The 22,297-nt window shown below is 40.4% G+C and overlaps 1 long non-coding RNA gene across 3 annotated transcripts in view; it reads right to left on the reverse strand.

The window, feature by feature from the left end:
- Positions 1-552: 552 nt before the first annotated feature.
- The window catches only part of LOC114238931 (uncharacterized), a 164,632-nt gene continuing 142,887 nt past the window's right edge, over positions 553-22,297 (reverse strand). For 2 of the 3 annotated variants that reach the window (XR_009008391.1, XR_003624164.2), the window contains exons 4-5: positions 5,727-5,839; positions 3,880-4,457 (exon numbers count right to left, since the gene is read on the reverse strand). This is a non-coding gene — a long non-coding RNA (uncharacterized LOC114238931). Of the gene's footprint in view, positions 769-3,879; positions 4,458-5,726; positions 5,840-22,297 lie in introns of those variants that run through there. The other variant, XR_009008390.1, reaches the window with a different exon arrangement.

The following is a 22,297-nucleotide window of genomic DNA, read 5'->3' on the forward strand; positions in this document are numbered from 1 at the left end:
TTCTAAGAACAGAAGATGGCTGGTCTGAATGCCAGGTCTGTGGGCTATGCTGCTTCAGAGACTACTTGAGAGGATGTGGATGCTTTGTGCTGTGGATGCGCTTGGATAACTTATCTAATTCTTCTGCTCAGAAAGCAGGAATGTAGTTAATTCTTTCATAACAACCAACCAGTTCCGAGGATTGTAGAACAGCCATTTTATTGCTTCTCATTATGCATGTGGTCCCAGAGGTACTCACAAATTACCATGGCACTTATAGTTAAACATGGTGCCTGAGAAACATTTCCCAACATTAAACAATTCATTTTTCTCCTATATTTTTGTATATATGGATCTAAACGTGATGTGTGTGAAGCATGGTACACATGCTATGCTTTGGTGACTAAATGGATGTTGAATATTAGATTTGCAGTTAGTTTTATTTTCATAAAAAAAAGATTCAATTATATTTTTAAATTAAATATTTTCCTGCATTTAAATAACTTAAAATTTTACATTCATATTTTTATTTTTCATTTACTTTTTTTTTTTAATTAATTATTTATTTATTTTTGGCTGTGTTGGATCTTCGTTTCTGTGCGAGGGCTTCCTCTAGCTGCGACAAGCGGGGGCCGCTCTTCATCGCGGTGCGCAGGCCTCTCACTATCGTGGCCTCTCTTGTTGTGGAGCACAGACTCCAGACGCGCAGGCTCAGTAGTTGTGGTTCATGGGCCCAGTTGCTCCGCGGCATGTGGGATCTTCCCAGACCAGTGCTCGAACCCGTGTCCCCTGCATTGGCAGGCAGATTCTCAACCATTGTGCCACCAAGGAAGCCCTCATTTACTTTTATAATTACTATTTTAAAAAAATTTTATTGAAGTACAGTTGATTTACAATGATTTACAGTTGATTTACAATGTGTTAATTTCTGCTGTACAACAAAGTGCTCAGTTATACATATATTCTTTTTCATATTTGTTTCCATTATGGTTTATCACAAGATATCGAATATAGTTCCCTGTGCTGTACAGTAGGACTCTGTTGTTTACCCATCCTATATATACTAGTTTGCATCTGCTAATCCCAAGCTCCCAGTCCTTCACTTCCCACCACTCCCTGCCCCCGGGGCAACCACAAGTCTGTTCTCTATGTCTGTGAGTCTGTTTCTGTTTCGTAGATAAGTTCATTTGTGTCATATTTTAGAGTCCACACGTAAGTGATATCATATGATATTTGTCTTTCTCTTTCTGACTTACTTTGCTTAATATGATAATCTCTAGGTCCATCCATGTTGCTGCAAAGGACATTATTTCATTCTCTTTTGTGGCTGAGTAATATTCCACGGTGTATATATACCACATCTTCTTTATCCATTCATCTGTCGATGGGCATTTAGGTTGCTTCCATGTCCTGGCTATTGTAAATAGTGCTGCAATGAACATTTGGGTGCATGTATCTCTTCAAATTATAGTTTTCTCCAGATATATGCTCAGGGGTGGGATTACTAGATCATATGATAGCTCTAGTTTTAGTTTTTTAGGAAGCCTCTATACTGTTTTCCATAGTGATGTACCAATTTACATTCCCACCAACAGTGTAAGAGGGTTCCCTTTTCTCCACACCCTCTCTGGCATTTATTATTTGTAGACTTTTAAATGATGTCCATTCTGAGCAGTGTGAGGTGGTACCTTATTGTAGTTTTGATTTGCATTTCTCTAATAATTAGTCATAATGAGCATATTTTCATGTGCCTATTGGCCACCTGTATGTCTTCCTTGGAGAAATGTCTATTTAGGTCTTCTGCCCTTTATTTGATTGGGTTGTTTGCTTTTTGTTATTGAGTTGAGTTTTGGAAATTAAGCCCTTGTCGGTCGCATCATTTGCAAATATTTTCTCCTGTTCCGTAGGTTGTCTTTTTGTTTTGTTTATGGTTTCCCTTGCTGTACAAAAGTTGTAAGTTTGATTAGGTCCCATTTGTTTATTTTTGCTGTCATTCCTATTGCCAATGATTAATATTTTTAAACTTTATTTGAAAATATGTGAAAATTCTTCTTTTTTTACATTTATTTTAATATGGTTAGGTCATTTCAGTCAACAGAATACAAAGTATGAGAATATCATGATTATGAAAGCATAACTAGCAATTTAACTTGAGTTGAAAGGGTGACAGTATGGAATGCTACTTAATCATCTATAAGTCATGTTTATGTTTATTACACATCTGAACACTGCCAGCAGAAATATAGATGTATATGCATAATTAAATTTGGTTATCTTTGATATTTTGCTGGCAGTCATATAAAGCCAAAGCTTTTCACATATTTTTTCTATTTTCTTGTTATGAAGGTATACTTGTCAAAATAGGAGGATAGAACACACCAATCGAGCTAACAAATTATTAAGTAAGTAACTTTTAAACACTTGCACATGTGTATCTGAACCCCTATTTTTCTTTTGTATGGGGACTGGCTAAAACTGGGGCAGACCAGTTTCCCCCAATCTGACCTGGATCCTCCTTGGGCTGTAGTGGAGAGATCAACCTATAGATGGTTCACTCAGTGGTCAAGTTCTTGGCCTAATGATTCGTTTGCTTGAACTGTAATCCTTCTTTGAGTGCTTTTGCATCTATTTGACTTACTGCTCTTTCATAGATGGCAAAACAAAATAAAAATAATCAGGCATTTAAAAAATTAAAGATAAAATTCCTATCAGGTACTTCATACGATGACTACATGTGAGTGTGTATTTGTGCATGCATTAGTTTCCCAGGGCTGCCATAACAGTGCCACAAACTGAGCGGCTTAGAACAACAGAAATATACGTTCTTTCACAGTGCTGGAAGCTAAAAGTCCAAAATCAGGATGCTGAAAGGACCATTCTCTCTCTAAAGGCCCCAGAGAAGAATCCTTCCGGTCTCTTCCAGCTTCTGGGGGCTGCCAGCAATCTCTGGGGTTCCTTGGCTTGTAGATTCATGACTACAATCTATGCTTCAGTCTTTGCATGGCCTTAGTGTCTTTGTCTCTGTGTCCAAATTTCCTTCTTCTCTTAAGGACACCAGTCATGACGGATTTCAGGCCCACCCTAATCCAGCATAGGGGGAACACAATTCAATCCACAATGCATATATGCAAAACGTGTGTAGTTCCTCTGGTATCCTTGAAACTTTTAGTCTACAATCTGGCTTTTAAAATAAACAGACAGTATGTATTCCCTTGCCTCAGTTTGGGAATGTTCCCCACCTCGCCTTCTGGCCAGGTTGTCTTATTTAGCTTTGTGTAAACGACATTAAGAGATGCATTTTAAGTTTAGTGCTGCTCGGCAGCATTTGAAAATTAATCATTTCAGTTTTATTAAAACCCTCCTTTTCCCTAGCTTTTCCAAATCAGTTTTTTTTCCTGATTTTCCTTTTCTCTTCCAAGTTGTCCTTCAAGTCTCCATGTCAGGTTCTCCAAGACCACAGTTTCAGTGATATACAGTTGTATCTCTCTCTCTCTCTCTCTCTCTCTCTCTCTCTCTATATATATATATATATATATATGATTACATATCTCTATACCTATATATGTAGATGTATATATATGCAGTTTGACAAATAGTTGTAACATGGCCAAGATGTAATGCAGTGAAGAGATACGAAACAAAATCAGCAAAAGGAGCAGGCACGTGGGGCAAATTCCAGAGAACGCCAGGCAGAAGCTCCCAAGAGTCTCCTGCTCACAGTGGAGTCACACGGGACACGTTTAATGCCTCCAGCAATGAGTTGTGACCACACACAGGGAAGCTCACTGTTGACTCAAACACCATCCCTGATCAAAACCCTGGGCAATGAGTTGATCAAGTAAAAACAGCTGCTCACTTGTGAGCAATGGAGAAATAAGCTCTCTGTCCCACCAGCTGCTATTGTATTAAAATCTAAGGTCTTATACTCTGGCTAAGCCCAAAGCCTTGACCTCGCTCCTTACTCACTATACTCCCAGCCACCAGAATTTTCACCTCAAAGTCCCTGGCTTTGAGGGGACTTTGAATCAAGATACTAGTGTTATTAATTGGCCTTCCTAAACCCCTTTTATCCACTCCCAAATTTGAAACCAACTGAGAGACAACACAGAAGTCAGACAGATGGTGTGAAACACGTCAGCTTCACCACTGACACCACTAGATGGGAGACTGTAGTTCATATGTGTGGTCACAATGGGCCTCCTGATGTCTGACATGATATAGGGACCTGACCCCCAGTCCCTGACTCTCCTGGATGAATACGGTCTTCTCATCCAGCATGAGTCTGACCCTGGAAGGGCCCGGCAAGAGGAAGCAGAAGGCATGCGTCTGTGGGCAAGGTGAATCAGAAAACAATGTGCATCAGGCTGGTGACCAAGCATGCTCAGTTCTCACCCTAAACATGACAGGACTGGCTCTCTTCCTCCTCTGGGCAAGGATGAAGGTCAAGGGGAAGAGCTGGAGGTGTTCCTCATACATTTCTGGGGAACAGAGCAGAAAATCCCTTCTATGTGTGGAAATGTGAGAAATGCGGGTAAGAGTGGCAAGACATCCATGTTAGGGGAAACACATAAAATCTGAAAAGGGAACTAACTATCAGGGACATTGTAGGACGAATCTTTCCAGTTCCTAGGTGTTCAAAAAGGTGTTAGGCACTCCTGGGAGCCAGCACTCTGTTAGATGTTGTATATACCTTATGTACTTTTCTCCTCCCAACAGCCTTTACAGGAAATAAATATTAACACTTACTAGGCGGGTGACCCTGGGAGGTTATTTAACCTGCCTGAGTCCTGGTTTTTTCATTTATAAACAAGATGGGCATTCAAACTCATTTCCAAATTCGCTGTTTTTCTCTTTACAAAAGCCAAGCAGCTTTCAGAAGTGTGATGCATGAAACAAACTGAGCTCGTAAGACTTCTTCCCTGGGCATTCTAGTTCCAACTCAGTAATTCTATATGTTGTTCTCACCTAGGAACTGTTCATCGACCCTCCATTCACTGAGGGTTAGAGAGGGGTTGAAAGGCAGAGAAGTTGGCAGGAGCCAGTTGTGAACATTCCCCTAGATGCACATTTTTGCAGAAAGCTTTAGACTATTTGGTTGGGCCTAGTAAATGCGCTGTAATAAAAGATGTTGATTCCCTGTTCACAATCCATTATTCCAAGGTCAATGAACAATGAGAAAAGAGCTGCTTTTATTGGAAGGAAAGAGACTGTCTATCAAGTTAATTCCATTCCTCCATATTCACAAGCCCTATCTCTTCCCATATATCACCTGTCGAGCCTAATAGGATAGAAGCAGACAGGTATAATAGCTCTAAATTATGTGTATTGGGAAAACTGAAAAATAGCAAGCAAAAGGATCCAAGGAAATTAATATGGTTGCTGTTCAATTCTAATGCTCCATCAGAGGCTGAGGAGGGAAATAACTAACATTTCTATTCAACTCAATTCAAAAATTTTTAGGGACTGGAGATGCAAAGATAAAGACACCATCTCAGCCCTCAAGGAGCTCAAATGAGAAGGTGAGTCTGATGATATAACATATGCTCCGAGGTAACTCAGAAGCAGCCCCACCTCCAAGCCCAGGGGTGTTGGAAGGCCTTCTGAAAGAGAAGGAAGAATTTAAATCTGAGCTATTTGTCTTGTCTGTGGCCAAACACAAATCTGACAAGTTGTGGAGTTGGGATTGGAACTTTCAGTTATGAGGCTCCAAAATCCATTCTACCCAAAAGAGTACAGAGATTCCTTACAGAGGTCCAGAGGTCCAAGGATGTACACTGTTCCCAGATGTTTTCTCCTTGAAAAGTGGGAGGATTTCACTTTCAAATGCACACTTTCTTCTTGGCAGTAAGTAATGTCTTTGCTCCATAAGAAAAAAAAAAGATCATTAGAAATCCTCCTGTAAGGGATCCAGCAATGGATTTCAGTGGGCTCTAGAAACCCGTGGAATTTAATACAAAATTACGTTTGTGCATGATGGGCTTCTCTTCTGCGAAGAGGTTTCATAACTTTCTTTGGATTCTCAAAGAAGTATATGAGCCCCAAAACCCTAACTTGGCAGATATATTTATTTATTTTTGGCTGCATTGGGTCACTGCTGCATGCGGGCTTTCTCTAGTTGTGGTGAGCAGGGGCTACTCTTCGTTGCAGTGCACGGGCTTATCATTGTGGCGGCTTCTCTTGTGGAGCACGGGCTCTAGGCACGTGGGCTTCAGTAGTTGCAGCACGTGGGCTCAGTAGTTGCGGCACATGGGCCCTAGAGTATGTGGGCTTCAGTAGTTGCGACGCACCGGCTCTAGGGTGCACAGACTTCAGTAGTTGTGGCTCACAGGCTGTAGAGCGCAGGCTCAGTAGTTGTGGCTCACGGGCTTAGTTGCTCCGTGGCATGTGGGATCTTCCCGGACCAGGGCTCGAACCCATGTCCCCTGCATTGGCAGGCAGATTCCTAACGACTGCGCCACCAGGGAAGTCCCTGAACTGATCATTTAATAGCAAACATTTTCTGTGCATTTACCATGTTTCAGGAGCAGATCTAATGTGAATTTACCTACTGACTCTGTGGATGAAAATGGTGCCTGCCATATCAGCAAACAAGAATGCTGCAGCCATCAGCCACTACCATCGGACTGATGGTGAGCCAGAGGGAACTCAGGATGGAAACAAATGGGCTCCCTGCCACCAAGCCCTCAGCTACTGTAGCCACCTCACCCCACCCTCCCCACCCCCGCCCCCCGTCTCTGAGAGTACACCCTGAAGGGACTCAGGATGGGAAAGCACAGGATACTGGCCCCAGATAGCTAAAGCACGTAGCAAGGGAATGATTTCAATGAGCCCACTGCAAAAAGCGCTAACCTGGTTAACTTGAGATATCCGGCTTTGATGCTCCAACTACCTGTTTTTTATAGCAAAAACGTCTATGTATCCCTTACCTGGGTCCTCCCTTACCTCTTCAGAGCAGTCCCTCAGAGACATCTGAGAGGCTGCCTCCTTGGCTTAAGTCCTTAGAAAGTCCACTGAATAATATATAATTCTCAATTTTTAGGTGGTGCATTTTTTTTTCAGTCGACAACTCTTTCCATCAAACCTCTGAAGTAGGTACCAATAGTATACCCACTTTACAGAGGAGAAAACTGAACAGAGGGAGGATAAATATCTTGTACAGGGCATGTCCCCAGCAAGAGATTGTCCTAGTCCTCAAATTCAGACAGCCTATCTCTGGAGCCCATACATGCTCTTCACCTCTGCACTGTGTATTTGAATATTACAGACTGGGAGTGAAAGACCTTGATCTGTGCTCCAAGACCAACTGTTCATTTATTGTATGACTTCGAGTAGGTAACGTTTGCACAAATTGAAAATACAAGTAAGTTACCATCACTCTCTTTTGAGAACTCGAGTGCTCAAGTATCCAGGTGCAGACAGACCTGTCTTTCCTGTGTGAAGATGAGGCTACCAGAACATCACCACAATGGACTATTTTTTCCTAATTTTCACTATCCCTGGAAAAAAAATGCATAATGCATTCAAGTCACATATCAGTGTGTTTTGAGGACAACGACATCCAAACCACTTTCTGTACATCTCTTGGGGAAAATGGTCTCCTTTTTCATGTTTAACATCATCTGTTGCCTCAGATTCTTTTGTTGGCAAAGGAAGGCGCCTTTGGAAGTGGAGCACTCGTCCCTTTCAGCAAAATTTACTAGGTTGTAAAACATAACTTTATTAACATAGTAAAGTTGATAGTTTCCATATAGACCTAAGTGAAGTAAATTTGGTTTAGGTTCTGGAAAGCTCTGGATAAATATTTAACAGGTTTTGGAATAATGGCTTTGTTTAAGGGACTTTTATGCATTCATCTGACTTTTATTCATTTAAAGTCATTGCCATAAACCTTATGTCTTAGAGAAAAGTTTGCTCACCACCTGGCTCTGAATAAACCACATCATTAGTCTCTTGATGTAGGTAAATAGGTGATTATGGATTAGTCAAAGAGCACTGGTGTGCATTTCCTCACCCCAGCCTTTCGCAGTAGAGGGACACTATGAGGATTCACGATGAGGAATGCGATGCCTGATTGGCTTAGATTTCATCACTTGGTCCCTGGGATGTCTCCGAAGTCTATCGTTGATGCCCTTCTTGTTTTTAAACTGGTTCCCTGGCTCTAGTCTTCCTCCTCCTCCTCTGCATTATGGCAAAGTCATCTCTCACAAGTTCCCCTTCCCTTCACCCACTACTGGCTCCCATTGGGCCAAGTCCTGGCTCCTGAGCGTAACCCACCAGACCCCTGTGTCATGGCCTTGCATCCTTGCAGATCTCATCTTTCTTTTTGCAATTTTTTAAACTTATTTTGATATAATTTCAAAATTGCAGAAAGTTGCAAAAATAAGGACTCCAAAGAGCTTTTACCCAGAGTCACCTATTGTTTACATTTCCCCCATTTGTTTATTTTCTCTGTATGTGTAAGTATGTGTATTTAGATACACATATATATAAACATATGTGGATACACACATATGTAAACATATATGTGGATACACACCTACTCTGAAATAGTTTAGAAAAAGATGTGTAAGTTGAAGACATCAAAATCCTTTACCCCTAAGTATGCCCATGTGTATTTCCTAAGAACAGAGACATTTTCTTACATAACCACAGTACAGTGATCAAACTCAGGAAATTTAATATGAATTTATCTAATTTGTAGCCCATACTTAAATTTTCATCAGTTGCCTTAATGTCTATCAGGATCTAATACAGGATCACATGTTATATGTGCTCTTCTTGTCTTATTCTTTCATAGTTCTGAAGAGTGAGGGTCATTTTTTGGGGAGGTAGAGAATCTGTCAAAGTCAAAAAACACACCTTAGGTCTGAGGCTTATTCATGATTCAAGTTATGCACAGCAGGAACACCGTAAGAGTGATGTGGGGTCTTTCTCAGTGCCTCTGGTCAGAAGGCACATGACATTGCTTTGTCCCAATATTGGTAATGTTAGTTCTGATCAGTTGGTTAGGAGGTGCCTGTTACATTTCTCAACATTAAAATTACCATTTTCCCCTTTGTAATTAATAGGTAATTTGAGGGGAGACACCTTGGGACTATGTAAATATCGCATCAAACTTTCATCCATTAGTTCTAGTCTCCAGTGCTGATTTTTGAATTCCGTTTCTTCTCCCACTTGCTGGTGCAAAGATACCTTATCAGGGCTTCCAGAGTTCTGGCTGTTTCCTCCTTCCTAGGTTATCATGATGCCATTAATATGGTGGATCGGCATGCTTTAATCTTTATTATTTCCTGCCTTATGCTCACTCTGGGCTTAGTTTGTTGTTCTTTTTCTAGTTCCTTGAGATGTAAAGTTGGGCTGTTTGAGATATTTCATTTTCTTTAATGTAGACATTTATCACTAAAACTTCTCTCTTAGAGCTGCTTTTGCTCTGTCCCAAAAGTTTTGGTATATTGTGTTTCCATTTTCATGTGTCTCAAAGAATTTATTCTTTGACCCATTAGTTTTTTGGAAGTGTGTCATTTAATTTCCACATATTTGACATTTTCAATTTTCCTTCTGTTATTGATTTCTAATTTCCTATCATTGTGGTCAGAAAAGATACTTGATATGGTTTCAACTTTATTAAATTTGATAAAACTGGTCTGTGACCCAACATATGATCTATCCTGGGGAATGTTCCATGTGCAGTTGAGAAGAACATGTATTCTGCTGCTGTTGAATGGAATGTACTGTAAACAGAATGTTAGGTGCATTTGGTCTGGAGTGTTTTTCAAGTCTGCTCTTTCCTTATTGACTTTCTGTCTGGATGATCTATCCATTGTTGAAAGTGGACTCTTGAAACCCCCTACTATTATGATATTGCTATCTAAATATCTGTTAATATTTGCTTAATACATTTAGGTGCTCCACTATTGGTGCATAAATATTCACAAGCATTTCATCCTGTTTATCTTTATATAATGACCTTCTTTATCTCTTATCTGATATAACAACAGCCACCCCTGCTCTCTTTTGGTTACCATTTGTATGACAATATCTTTTTCTATCCCCTCATTTTCAGCCAGTGTGTGTCCTTAAAGTGAGTCTCTTGTAGACAGCATTGAATCTTGTTTTTTTGTTCATTCAGCCGCTCTGTGTCTTTTGATTTACATTTCCAGTAACTATTGATAAATTAGGACTTACTATTGCTATTTTGTTAATTTCTAGTTCCTTTGTTTTGTAGTTCCTTTGTTCCTTTCTTCCTCTCTTTGTCTTCCCTTGTGATTTGTTGATTACCGCCCCCTGATCCCCTGACCCGCCCCCACCCCATGCTTCCCGTTCCTTTCTCTTTATCTTTTGCGTATTCACTAGAGATTTTCATTTGATCTTTATAGAAATTCCATGAGGTGGGAACTATTAGCATTCCCATTTTATATATGAGAAAATGAGCACAGAGGCTAGGTATATTCAAGGTTATGTGGCTAAAGAATGACAAGACTAGGATATAAATCCATGGGATCTTGCCCCAGATTTCAAGTGCCATATGAACTATTGGAAACTAAACAACCTCCTGCAGAGGGGGAGCCAATACTATGATTAGTGGAGTCCTCTCTATGTTAAACTCTATGCAAATATGGAGGAAATCTATCAACACACAGTGACTTGATGTCTTTGGCTTCTTTGTATCAAAACTGTGCTCATGGAATGAACTCCTTAGGATTTCTAGATTTAGTAAGTAAAAATACAGATGCCCAGTTAATTTTTTTAGTATAAATATGTTCTATACACTCTCTGGAACATGCTATGAAAAGTAGCATTTTATCTGAAATTCAAATTTAATTGGATATCCTGTAATTTATCTGGGAACCCTACCTTAGCTACATCTAGTAGGTACATCACTAAAAGTTACTCCATGCTTTTTCCTACTGAACACGGCCATATACCTGATAAGGGGCTAATATCCAAAATATATAAGAAACTCACATGGCTCACCAACAGAAAAATTAAATCCAATTAAAAATGGCAGAGGAACTGAATAGACTTTTTTCAAAGAAAATATACAGATGGCTGATAAATGGAATGTTGCCTGCCATATCAGTAAACAAAGGATGTCACAGTCATCAGCAATTGTAGCCACAGTGGATGGTGAGCTGGTGAGCCCTGAGGGAACTCAGGAAGGAAACAAAGAATACCTGCCCTCTAGCAGCCAGACTGCAGCCACTCCCCACGGTGAGCCCTGAGGAAACTCAGGATGTGAAAATACAGGATACTGGCCCTGGAGAGCTGAGGTGCATATCAAAGGAATGATTTCAGTGAGCCCAGACCCTTGCCTCTTCCCATACACAGAAAAGTGCTAAATTCCTTAACTTGGGATATCTGGTTTTCTTTAATTAACAATCATCTTTTGATGTTCAGACTACCTGCCTTTTGTTACAAAACTTCTATATAACCTGGCTCCCCACCCCTTCCTCCTCTGAGCAGTTCTCTCTGGGTTATTTGAGATGCTGCCTCCCGGGCTTGAAGTCCTAAAAATTCCTGCCGAGTAAAACATAACTCTCAACTTTTAGGTTGTGAATAATTTTTTAGTCGACAGCCAAGATATGGAAACAACCCAAGTGTCCATCGACACATGAATGGATAAAAAAATGTAGTGTGTGAAGGTGTGTGTGGATATAGTAGTGTGTAAGGGTGTATATATATATATATATATATATATATATATATATATATGTATATATATATATACACACACACACACACATAAACATACATGTAATAGAATACTATTCAGCCATTAAAAAGGATATCTTGCTATTTATAACAACATGGATAAACCTAGAGAATATTATTTTAAGTGAAATAAGACAGAATACTGTATGAAAATACCATATACATCTTAAGTGTTCTCACCACACAGAAAAAAAGGTAACTATGTGAGGTGATGGATGTGTTCATTAGCTTGATTGTGGTGATCATCTCACAATGTATATATATTAAATCATGTTGTACACCTTAAAAATATTACATTATACAACCTAAGTATATGTCATTTTTATTTGTTAATCATACCCCAATAAAGCTGGGAAAAAATTTTAAAGATTAAATGAATTAATACATGTAACACACATAGATCAATGCCTGGTGCATAGTAAATTCTCAGTAAGTGGTAGCTATACTATTGTTCTCTGTGTTTATACTCTGCCATGTCTGGAGGAATCCTGTCACTTTTTTCACTTCCTTGCCTCAAATCTCTTTAGAAGAATGGGGTGGACATGGAAATGATTCCAAAGGTGCTGGTGAATTTAATTAACTTCCTGTATTTCTCCCTAGTCTAAACGGAAAAATCATAATAACAGCTAATATTCATTATACACTTACTGTGACAGATGTTGCACTACAAACGGTACATGGGTTGTTGGGAGGATTAGAGGCTGGTACCATTATTATCCCAGTTTTATACAGGAAGGGACCCAACCTCAACACCCAGCTGGGAAGTGGCCAAGCTCAGGAGTGCCCCAGCCCATCCACTGAGGCTGAGCCCCTAACTACCATCCTGCCTTCCAGGACTCCATTAGTTTCCCCGCACCCCTTGTCAGGTCATCCCTCCCTTTCACCAAAAGGCCTATTCAAATGCTACTTGACCTCTAAAGTTTAGTTCTACCCTTTCAAGTTAGTCTTAGTGGCCTATGAAAGGCTATTTTGACCTCCTCTTTGATCATCTGAGTCTCCTCCTTTGGAAAATTAGGCTAAGGAGACAAGAATGAAAAGACAATGGTTTTGTTATTTTAAAGGACCTTCCTTTTGGGAATTTAATCCCTGCTGTTTCCTACAATTACACACAAGATGGCAGTGTTCAATTAGTCAAAAGAAAAATCCTAGGCTCTGGACACGGCAGTATAGAAAAAGGCATTTAACCAATTCTAAATTGCTCTCAGACCCCTCAGAGCTCCTTGGAGGTACTATGTCAACAATTGTGGGATTTCCCTGTTGGTCCAGTGGTTAAGACTCCGTGCTCCCAATGCAGGGGCCCTGGGTTTGATCCCTGGTCAGGGAACTAGATCCCACACGCGGCAACTAAGAGCCCAGCCTGCATGCTGCTACGAAGATCCAAATAAATAAATTTAAAAAAAAAAAAATCAACAATTTCAAGTGGTGCCACTATATTCCGACAGTATTCCTGAGAGCTAATGGAAATGTGGATTAGCTTCACAGGAGCGACAAGGAAATTCATGCAGGGCAAGTTCAATGGGAAACTCATAATCTGTAAGCGGCTGGCCTAGGACCAGAACCCAGGTCTTCTAGCTCATAGTTTCATGTTCACTTATGTAAACTTGTAACCTGAAAACTGGGTTAGCCTCTTGGTGGGGTTGAGCCAAAAGACAAAACCAAGTCAAAGATTAGGAAAAGGAAGGATTTAGTACTTGCAGCAAGTAAGGAGAACACTGGGGATCTTTCCCAGAGCAGTGTCTCCCCAATAACAAAATTGGGGAAGTTTTAAGCCAAGGGCACATGTATATGCATGAAGGGGCTTGAGCAGAGGAAAATTCAGCATAAAATTGGGGCAAACTTTAGTTGAAGTCTCGAAGGTCAGAAAAGGTCAATATCATCATCTCTGAGGCGCCAGTTGGTCTGGTGGTTGGGAGGTGAGGGGTAGGGGTGGTGGTTAAATTCTGGAAAACAGCTCAAGAAAGTGCTTCAGGCTAATTTCAATCAGCGAAGCAGAACTGGGGGTCTTTACAAATGATTCATTATCTTTGCTATTGTTACTTCTCTTGCCTGTTAACAATCGTTTGTTCTTTTGTTTCCTTAAGATCTTTATTACTGAGACCTGTTCAAGGACAAGCATTGTGGCCCAACTTAGATCACAAAATGGCTTAGGCCAGAAATGGCTTCTCTTGTGTCAAAAAGCTATAACTGGTTCTTTTCCTCTGGGGGGCCCCCTACCTTATCTGCTCACAAACTGAAGTAATATTAAAGATAGTAAATGTAGGGAGAAAAAAAAACAAAAACAAAAACAAAAAACTGTGTTCTGTGTGGTCAAAGTATCTCGAAATACCTGTTCTGCAGGCAGTCTGATGACAGTAGGTGGACATAAAGAGAACAAACCCAGCAAAACCAGGGAGAAGTGGAGTCCTGTGATTCATCCACCACCATCCTTTTTTTCTATACTAATCATATGTATTACATAAACATACATTATTAACCTCATAAGAAAGTGAAATAGCTTAAAATACATAGAACTGTTTAAACCAAAAATTGAGAGGAAAAATAGCCTTAAGTATTTATCTAAATGTAGGGTGAGGCCACTCAAGGTGGCTGTTCTCTTGCTCTCTGTACATCCCCTACCAGTGCCTGTTTCACCTACACCCTAAGCACATGACTGACCTTCCTACATACTTGCCCCAGGCCCCAGCCAGTGACTGTTCTTATCAAAGGGGTGGTGAGGGGCGTGCCCCTCTGCTGGTTTCCCTGGTAACTAATGAGCCCACCTGACATCAATTCCCCTATAACCTGTAATCTCCCCTTCCCCCTGGAGTGAAGACTGCCACCATATCCTGCCCGCCTTCTACGCACACGGTGGAGTGTTGCTACAGGACCTTGATTCAGACGTGTAAGCTCCCCCGTCCATTAAACCATTGATGTCTCTGTTGCTGAGTTCAGGCTCTTTCTTCCGTCTTGTAGGTGGGCAAGCACAGGGCTAGTAGGCTTGCAGGGTGCAGCCCAACACTAAGTATTTACCATTTGCAATGATGTGCTTTATTCCTTCCTGAAGAGTCAGGTTCACCTTAGTGTTTTTTCTCTTCAACCTGAAGAATTCACTTTAGCATCTCCTGTAGCGTGGGAGTGTGGAGATGCTGACAACAAATTCTCTTAATTTTCTTTCATTTGCAAATGTCTTTTATTTCATTTCATCCTTGAGGGACACTTTTGCTTGATATGGAATTCTGGGTTGATAGCTGTTTCTTTCAGTACTTTCAGATGTTGTTCCCTTGTCTTCTGGTTTCTGTAGTTTCTGATAAGTCAGTGGTCATTTAAACCATCGTTCCCTATATGTATTACACATTTTTCTCTGTATGCTTATAAAATTCTTTTTATCTTTGGGGATCAGTAGTCTAAGATGTGCCTAGCCCAGGTTTTCATATGTTCATTCTATTTAGGATTTGCTGAGCTTCTTAGATCTGTACATTTATACCTTTACCCAAATTTGAAAAAGTTTGACCATCATTTCTTCAAATATTTGTCCACTTCTCTCTCCTTTGCTTCTAGGATTACAATTACTTGTATATAATTGCTCTTTTGATATTGTCCCACAGGTTCTGAAGAATCTTCAATATTTGTCAAGTTGTATAACTTCTATTGCTCTTTCTTAGAATCTAAGTTATTCACTCTAGTCGCTTTTACTGAGTTTTCTTTTCTCTGGAGGCTTTTCAATGGATTTGGTTGAAAGTAAAAAACCTTGACCCCTTGACCCCAGCTCATTATTCTGCATTGAGCCATTTCCACAGACCTCAGTGACTAATCCCAGAAGAAAACCAAACTAAACCAACCAAAACAAAATCAATACATGCCAACAGCTATTCACAAACTCACAGATCAACTTCAGATTCATTCTCAAGGAGGCCACAATCATGATTGCAGCAGTTTCCAAATTACTGATCCCCTCAAATATTCCCCTCTCCACTGTGGTTAAGTGAGAAATTTGGATAAAAAAAAAAAAAATCTAGCATACTCACCTCTTACTTTCAATTGTCTCTTTAACTAAATCAGTTTCTGCTTTGATAACCCAGGTGAAATTTTAAAGTTTGTCCTCTTCCTGCAACTCTTCAAAAGAGAATTAGAAGGTGTGGACAAAGAAGTCACTGCCGTATCAGTAAACAAAGGACTTTGCAGCCATCAAGCCCTTAGCCACTGCACCCGCCCAGACTGTGCACCCTGAAGGGATTCAGGATGAAGAAAGGCAGGATACTGGCCCTAGATAGTTAAGGTGCGTATCAAAGGCATGATTTCATTGAGCCCAGACTCTTGCATCTTCCCAAACATAGAAAAGTGCCAAATTCATTAACATGATATCTGTTTTTCTTTAACAGTAATCTTTTGATGTTCCAACTACCTGTTTTTTAAATTATTTATTTATTTTTGGCTGTGTTGGGTCTTCGTTTCTGTGCGAGGGCTTTCTCCAGTTGCGGTGAGCGGGGGCCACTCCTCATCGCGGTGCGCGGGCCTCTCACTGTCGCGGCCTCTCTTGTTGCGGAGCACAGGCTCCAGACGCGCAGGCTCAGTAGTTGTGGCTCACGGGCCCAGTTGCTCTGCGGCATGTGGGATCCTCCCAGACCAGGGCTCAAACCCGTGTCCCCTGCATTGGCAGGCAGATTCTCAACCACTGCGCCACCAGGGAAGCCCTACCTGTTTTTTATAGCAAAAACTTCTATATATCCTAGCTCCTCCTTTTCCTCATTGGAGCAGTCCCTCAGGGACATCTGAGAGGCTGCCTTCAGGGCTTAAGTCCTCAGCAAGTCCACCAAATAAAATGTAATTCTCAACTTTTAGGTTGTACTTTTTTTTTTTTTTTCGGGCGACAAAGGGTAGAATATAACTTCCACAAAGTCCTGGTGATGGAGGTAGGAGATACACGTTCTCCGTACCCTTCATGGTATCCTCTGGATTCTCTCTTAACATCAGAGTGATGGATCTGGGCTGCTCTCTGGACTGATGACCTCAGAGGAATGATTGGTTGTATTGATCAGGGTTCCCCAGAGAAAGAACCAATAGAATATATATGGATATATACAGGAGATTTATTATAGGAATTGGCTCATGATTATGGAGGCCAAGAAGTTCCACAGTCTGCCACCAGCAAGCTGCAGAATGAAGAAAGCCAGTGGTGTAATTCAGTCCAAGTCTGAAGGCCTGAGAACAGGGGAGCTGATGGTGTAAGTCCCAGTCTGAGTCCAGAGGCCTGAGAACCAGGTGTATTGGTGTCCAAGGGCAGGAATAGATGGATGCCAATTCAAGCAAAAAGCAAAGTTGCCCTTCCTTTACCTTTTTGTTCTATTCAGGCCCTCAGTGGATTGGATGATATCCACCTGCGTTGGTGAGGGTGACTTTTTTAAACTCAGTTTACTGATTCAAATGTTAATCTCATCCAGAAACACCCTCACAGACATGCCGAGAAACAACATTTCACCATATATGTGGGCATTGCTTTGCCCAGTTGACACAAATATTAACCATCACACTGGTCCTGTCTGGATTTTTGGTGGACTTGATGCTAGAATGTGTGGTTCCAGGAATTCTCCTTTTGTTGAAGGCCCCTCTTACTAGGAACAACCACTTTATATCAAGCCTTGATCAGTCTGCTTTCCCTGCCAGCTCTTCGGTGCCCCATCACAGAAGATGCTCTTTCCATGACTACGAGCTGCTAAGGTCATCAATTTGCTGCCTCTGTCCAACCACCATTCACGATTATACTGGAACTGGCTGCATGAGGTGCTTCCTCTAGGGTTTATAGCCTTCGTAGAACTCACAGAAGTGAGTCACTTCCAACAGTTTGCCTTGCAGGTCCCTGATCAACCCAGGCCAGTCATTCCCCACTGCTCACGAGTCCATGTATAGCCTTACTTCAGGCCACTTCTCTCTACATCAAGTCATTGACCAGCTGCACAGCCTAATCTGTCCACTTTCAAATCTAATCTCCCCACCTCTGAGGGAGGCTGTGGTGCCCAGCAGTTTATTTTCCACTTGCACCGACATTCCATGCCTATTTAATCAAGCCTGAGCTTTTCTTCCTGCATTAACAAGTCTGGGAGAACTCCCTCAAATCAGGTCAAAGATGTAAGCTGAGAGAGCTTATTCATGCCCTCTGGACCTGCTTGATCCCAATCCCATGTATCATTTTATTTGTTTTTGGTTTCTACTAGGCCTGCCCAACCTTATGACTTAGTGTTTGACAGTGCCCATCGTGGGCATTTCTATCCACATGATTGGGATTCACAAGACTCTTGTTCTTCATGGGATTTTGGTTAAATTTCTAGCTCCGATAACCTGATAAGGTGGTATATCAATGATATTACTCGCCAACATTGTTTATGGTAAACATGACTTTGATTGGTGAACCAAATCTGGACTCTGAGGTACTATCAATTCTTGACGGGGATACCATATTTTGGGTTTCCCTGCAGGCAGGGAACTCTTGCAACCAGCACATGGGAACCTGGAAACTATACCAGTGGTTTTATTGCAAAAGATCTGGGATCCTGTGTAGAATGAAGCTTTTAAGCCTGAGCAGTTCCTGTTCTTGCTCAATGTGGATCTGAGTGTGCGAACCTGAGTTATTCCAGGTGGCTACATGGGCTGTTCTGTGGAATATTAGAAGGAACTGCACCGGAAAAGGAATGCCTGATGGTGCTACCCTGGCAAGGTGTGGTTTCTGTCCCGTGTCCTTCTGAGTCAACAAAAGTGTGTGAGTCTGAACATTTAGTAGAGCTCATCAAGGCCCTCTGGTGGACGTGGCAGGTTACATAGTCACCTCGTGTCCCACGGGGCCATGTATCACGCTCAGTTGCTATCAGGGCATGAGCCCAGAGCCTCTCATGCTTTGCCATAACAGGAAAACACTGAGGATGGGGTCAGGTACTATGAGTTTGCACCATGTGTGAATTCTAAGGAAACTCCCCACAGCAACAGCTGGAACAAAATACAAGTGAGGTAGAGGGGATCCGAAGTGGCTAAAAAGTTTCTAGTTCACAGAATTATAGAAGTTGGACATCAGGGATTGTGTTAAATAGCAGATTAGATAAGGCTGAGAGAAACAGTGAGCTAGAAAATGAAGCTGAAGAGATTACAGTGTAAAGACACAAAGAAGTGGAAATATGACAGAGCCATCAGGAGACTTGGATGATTAAGTAAGAAAGTTTTACAATGTCTCTTTGGAGTTACAGAAAGTTATAACTTAAAACACAGGGCAAAGGAAATACTACTTGATACTGAAGGGTTAATGACCAAGAATTTTCACAGCTAGTGAAAAACACCAATCCATAGATTTGTGAAGCTCAACCAATCCCAAACAGATAAAGGAAATAGAAATTTATCACCTAGCCATATCCTAATGAAACTGAAGACAAAGGAATAATCTTTAAAAAACAGCCAAAGAGTAAACCATTATTATTTACTGAAGAAATATAAATTGCTATTTTTAAGCAGCAATATTGAAAGCTAGAAGACAGTGAGTTATACCTTTAAAGTGACAAGGGAAAATAACCGTCAATTTAAAATATATGCTGGGGCTTCCCTGGTGGTGCAGTGGTTGAGAATCTGCCTGCCAATGCAGGGGACACGGGTTCGAGCCCTGGTCTGGGAGGATCCCACATGCCGTGGAGCAACTGGGCCCGTGAGCCACAACTACTGAGCCTGCGCGTCTGGAGCCTGTGCTCCTCAACAAGAGAGGCCACGATAGTGAGAGGCCTGCGCACCGCGATGAAGAGTGGCCCCCGCTTGCCACAACTAGAGAAAGCCCTCGCACAGAAACGAAGACCCAACACAGCCAAAAATAAATAAATAAATAAATAAATAAAATATATGCTTACTAAAATCATCTGACATGTTCAGATGAAAATTTGCCACAAACCTAACCTCACTAACAAATTCTGGAGGATGCATCTCAGAAGGAAGGTGACAGAAGAATGGTTTACAATACAAACAAGGAAAAAGGCAATTGTACTGGTAAATTTAAACAAACGTTGACTATGTAAAATAGTAATAATGTTTAATCTGTGGTATTTAAAAAAGTGAGATAACTAAAATAGGACATAGTATCACATAAATCAGGAGGGAGTGATTGGAGTTAAAAATGCTCTCCATACCTTCTATGCTCCAGAGGAAGATAAAGATAATGGCTGATTTTAAGCATGTTCAGTTAAAGCATTTCTAGGCTAACGCCCCCAAAATTGAAATAGAATATCATGCTTCTGGTAGAAAGAAAATAATAGACTGAAGAAAAAAATTCAAAAAGGTGGCAAGAGGAGGGAAAACTAAAAAGAATTGAGACAAGTATGGAGCACAAAATAAGTATAAATGTATCATTAATCACAACAAATATGAATGGAGTAAAATCTCCAGTTAAGCTAAGATTACTAGACTTGGGGGGAGGGAACCCAGTCCATGGTACTTTCCAGGCCTACGTTTTCTGGCGGTGACCAGGGCAAAGAGGGGCATGAGGCACAAGGGAAGAGCCAGGCACTTGGTTGCCAGAATAGTCAGATCCCGGGGTCCTCTGTGTGGTACGAGTGACAGGCCTGGCAATTCAGGCCTCAAGGAAAGCACACTGCTATGGCTTCTGGAGAGTTCCTAGTCAAAGACTAGGTGAAAGGGAAGAAATAGTCCTGGTATTCCAGGAACTGCAGCAGCCCAGGTGGAAGTGATATGTCAGTAGCTCTGATTAGCTATCAGAAAATATGGTTTTATTCACCCACATGGCACTGGAGATGGTCCTTCTCCAACATGGGTACTTGCTCTGTCCTAATTAGAGTCCAAGACTTTTAGGAAGGAATTACATCTGCCTCCAGATGCAAAAGGCTTTACTACATTAGTACCGAAGGCCAGGAGGGGGCCACATTTGCAATTCTGTTAAATTAAAAAAAAAAAAAAAAGAGGAAGGTGTTTGGGGAACAGAGGTACTCTGGGTACCTGAGGGGCTATTATAACCATTTCTATTTTCAGCTACTAAGCAGGCCTTCCAGAGGCTTAGGGGTCCATCCACCTGTGGGAAAACCATGGTGATTACAAACTTCAAATTTTTTTTATTATTGTTTCAAAACACAGGAAAGTAGAAGAAATTAATATAATGTACTACTGTGTTCATTAAATTATTTTGCTATCTTTATTTAAATATTTAAGATATAAAATAATTTCTATTTGTAAGATGTTCCCTTCCCTCACCTGTCTGCCCCACCGGAACCACCATTAAACACTATCTCAAGTTTATTTTAAGTATAAAATTTACATGATTTGTGTTCCACTAGGTAATAATATTATTTCAAATACCTCTTTTTTCCCCTCTTGGTGCAAGTTAATCATATTGCTTTGAAACTCCCTAACTCTCTTTCTTGAGTTTCTACAAGAGAAAAGGGAGAGACTTAGCTTAAACCCCTTAGCACCTGGCTCAGCTACTGGATAAAGAACACAGATATGCAAATGACCATCAGACCCAGTATTCATGATCCTGAAAGGCTGTATGGAACTCTTCTACCCATGATTTAGCAGGTTTTAAGATTTTTAGGTGAAGGGAATCAAAATAATTACATTTTAATTCAACTTCACATTATGACATGGAATCCAATTAAAGCATTTAATAATTTAAATTGCTCTGTGAATTTGGGTTTAAAACATAGTTAAATGTGTTCTCCTTGATTCTATCACAGTGTGAAGTGAAAATGGAAACAGTTTTAGTTTATTTCATGCAAGACTTTTTTTAAACAAAAAAATGTTACATTAATTCTTAACACTTGCCTCATAAGTCAGATAACTATTATCACTTACATTAACCTTTAAGATTATATATGCAAAGAGGTGTTTAAATTGAGTGTAATTAAAACTATTATCTTCATGAAATAAAAACCTCTTGGAAACTCATACTATACTGCAAATTATGTAGCTCTAAGAATTATTCCATTTACCTTACAACTTAACTAGGATACTGTCTTATACTTCTGACAAATTCTTAACATCAGAGATTATATTGTTCTTTAAATTACATTTATTTTCTAAAATTCCTAGTTGACTTTGGTAACTCAAACTACTACAATACTGGAATTATCAGTTAAATTTGTTTTCTGGAGATTTCTAAAGAAGTAATTCAGAGTAAGAGGAAATAATGTTCATAGCCATCACCCTATTTCCATGTGTGTTTTGATGCATTCTTATCCACATATAAATGTATCCTTTCTTCATAGCACTCAAGAGGATAAATATCAGTGTGCTATAAACACTGACTTAAGACTATGTGTGTACGTGTATGTGTATTTACATCTATATCAAGTTACACTTAATAAAATTAACAAAAAAAATAATTATGTTCAATGGAGAAGAGAGGATGGGTAAATCAGAGAAAAGGAATTAAGTTGGATAAATATACTTTCCCTGGAATTTCTATTTGTTTAAATAGTGGGTGCCTTGGGCATTGTGTTTTTCTCTCACATACTCCTGATTTTTTTCTTCTGGGGCCCAATATAATGAACAAAGAAATCAAAGAGGTACCAAAAGGAACAAAGGCACTTGGATTCAGCAGGCAGTGCTAGGCTCCCACACACTGAAGGAGGAAAGGAATTTAGTTAAACTGGTA

This window comes from Balaenoptera acutorostrata, chromosome 5 (genome assembly GCF_949987535.1).
Source record: "Balaenoptera acutorostrata chromosome 5, mBalAcu1.1, whole genome shotgun sequence".
Lineage (NCBI taxonomy): Eukaryota > Metazoa > Chordata > Mammalia > Artiodactyla > Balaenopteridae > Balaenoptera > Balaenoptera acutorostrata.